The sequence below is a fragment of the Oryzias melastigma genome, unplaced genomic scaffold, assembly GCF_002922805.2.
Source record: "Oryzias melastigma strain HK-1 unplaced genomic scaffold, ASM292280v2 sc00843, whole genome shotgun sequence".
Lineage (NCBI taxonomy): Eukaryota > Metazoa > Chordata > Actinopteri > Beloniformes > Adrianichthyidae > Oryzias > Oryzias melastigma.
Genome location: NW_023417429.1, coordinates 2,506 through 5,376, shown reverse-complemented (window position 1 = coordinate 5,376; position 2,871 = coordinate 2,506). Strand labels below are relative to the sequence as shown.

At 37.5% G+C, this 2,871-nt stretch overlaps 1 long non-coding RNA gene across 2 annotated transcripts; it reads left to right on the top strand.

Annotated features, from left to right (window-relative positions):
- The first annotated feature begins 41 nt into the window (after positions 1 to 41).
- LOC112141565 lies at positions 42 to 2,166 on the top strand. 2 transcript variants are annotated; one of them, XR_002918422.1, is made up of 3 exons: positions 42 to 89; positions 1,837 to 1,905; positions 1,990 to 2,166. It is a non-coding gene; the product is annotated as an uncharacterized LOC112141565 (long non-coding RNA). The 2 variants fall into 2 exon arrangements; XR_004947549.1 differs by lacking the exon at positions 42 to 89 and having other exon boundaries at positions 1,234 to 1,905.
- Positions 2,167 to 2,871: the final 705 nt, after the last annotated feature.

Sequence of the window (2,871 nt, the reverse complement as noted above, 5' to 3'; positions counted from 1 at the left end):
ACCAAAGGGTTAAATAATCCGCGCGCGCTGATTACACAACCGCTTTGTGGCGCGCGCGCGCCTGCTTTGGACATCAGAGCCTGATCCTGGTAAGAATCGCGTCGCTTTACTGTCATATATTGTAGATTTAATGTGGTAGTTTCCTCTGATCAGCAGAGTGACTGCACGAGGATTCAGCAGAAGACCCGGGTCAAACTCAGCTGGGAGTCATCTGAGCGCGCGGGTGGTAAAACATCTGCGCGCGCGCAGAAGAATACCTCCAACTTTTTACCTCCGACCGTCAATATTGTTAAATATGTAAAGAAAAAAACTTCTGCGATTTGAGTTTATAAATAAAGTTTTGATGTTTCACTAAATCTTTTAACCTAATTTAACCTTAATGCCTCTACAGTTACAGCCAATCAGAGATAGGAAATCTTGTATAAGAAAACTACATTATGTGAGTTCTTGCATTAAGAAATATGATCACTAAATCCTAGGATCATTGGGGCAGAAACATTTTCTCCAGTTAATTTATACAAATTTTTCCACAAACGTTTCTGTGAAACTTAAGTTTTCATGAATAATCTATTAACCACATCTTGCATTTACAGCTGGAGGGACGATAAAACATGAGCAACAAATGGTCCAATAACTAGCAAAAATAAAGAATTTTCTTTCTCACAAATTAGAATCTTTTCATAACCTTTTATTAGCTCCTCATTGACCACAATTTGAATAAATAAATACCCAGAAATTGTGTGAATGTTTAGTAAGCATTGACACCACAGTGATTCTCCTGCTCCTTTACCGTATGTTTTCAGACAAAAACTCAATCACACTTTCAGTGATTTCAGCAATCTTGGTATCAAACCGTTCACCTTGGTCAGAACATTCATAAACTTTATAGTTTTTGGAAAAAAATGATCAAAATATGCCTCAGAGGAAATGAATGAGGAAAACTGAAAATGTCAAAAGATTAGTAACAAGATTTTAAATACATATTAATGTTTTCATATTTGATAGTAATTTTCAAAATATTTTGAGTTTACGTATTATTTTAGCAACAGGCTAATGTTTTTGGCTAATTTAGTTTACAGAGGAATTTTGGGCTATTTTGGAGTTTACAAGTTAAAATTATTGACTAATTTAGTTTACTGAGGAATTTCAAGGCGGGGTTTAGCTAGTATTAAAGAAACAAGCTAGATTTTTTGGTTAATTTAGAATGTAATACGTTTTTTTGGGGGGCTAATTTTGAGTTTAGCTCATATTTAAACAAGACACTAAATATTTTTGCAAAATCTGCATTTTTAAGCCATTTTACTACCACTTTTTCCAGAAATTTCTTTCAATTTCAGCTCTTTCATAGTTTTTTAACGAAATGTCCAATCTTTTACCAAATTTAATTTTGATGTGGCAGAGCTGAGCATGAAAAACTTGCTGGATCTTGTCTGGTAAAGTCAAAGAGTTCATAACGCGGTTGTGTTTTGTTTTCGGAGTCTGCTGCCCCCAGGGGCTGCTGGCAGGGGCGTCAACCTGCTGAACAAACCTGCAGGCTTTCACACACAAGATTACCTTTAGGTAACTGAGATGCAAAAATAAAAAAAAAGCTTGGAATGATCTCTTTAAATCCCTTTTATTTTGTTTTAATTTTATTTATCCAGGCATTTAAAGCAATATATTTTTATTGTCAACTGTTTAGGATCAACTGAATAATCAGAAAAGCTGTTTTCATCTGCAGAAAACAGCTTTTTTCCCCCTTTTTGTGGCTGCAGGAATCTTCTTTGTGATTTTATGTCGGCTTTTCTTCCATTTGGATCTGGGTACAACATTGTGTAAACTTTGTTTTTTTTTCAGGCCTGTGCTGGCCACAGCTGCTGAGGGGGCAGATTATGTACGGCAGTAAAACCAGGTTCTTTTATTTTGGTAACTTTCACGCCCATATATCCAGGTGAAGGTGCAGGAGTTCAGACGTCTGTTTACCTGTGACCCACTGCCCCTCCTGTGCAGATAAAAGCTGCAGCTGCTGCAGAGCAGACAGGAGTGATCATGGAGCTGTCCACCAGCCTGATCTTGGTGGCTCTCACCGCCGTTCTGCTCTGGCTGCTGAACCTCAGGAACAACAGGAAGCACCGCTTGCCCCCGGGCCCCCCCGCGCTGCCCCTCATAGGAAACCTGCTGCAGTTGAAGAAGAATGCTCCCTTCAGGACAATTGTGAAGGTGGGGGTGATTTCTGCACTCTGACAGTGAAGAAAGGAGAGTGCACGCTACTGGTTCCCAGAACCAAACGTAAGTTCAGGGGGGACCGTGCTTTTTCTGTGTTGGCTCCCAAACTGTGGAATCAGTTGCCACCAGCTATAAGAGAGATCACGCTTTTGGAGTGTTTTAAAAAAGAATTGTTCCTCCACTACAGCCTTTTAGCATTAGCCTAGCCTTTTATTCTATTTTATGGTGGTTTTATCTCTGTTTTAAAATTGTTTTATTGATTTTATCATTGTTTTTAAATTGTTTTACTTGGTTTTATGTCTTTTATCCTTTTTTTATGTTTTACTACTGCACAGTGCTCGGTTTTTGTTTTTCCTTGTGTACAGCACTTTGGGCCTCCTTGACTGGTGGTGGAAGGTGCTTTATAAATCAATCAATAAATGAAAACTCATTAGAGGCCAAATTAGCCAAATAAAATGCTAGCTCATTGCTCAATTACTAGCTTAACTACAAAATAGCCTAAAATTACTTAGTAAACTAAATTAGTCAATAATGTTAGCATGTTGCTAAAATAGAAGGTAAACTCTAAATTTGCCTAAAAAACACAGTAGACAACAAGCTAGCAAAAAATGTTACCATGTTGCTAAAACAGAAGCTAAACTCTAATTTTTTTTTTTTTAATCACTA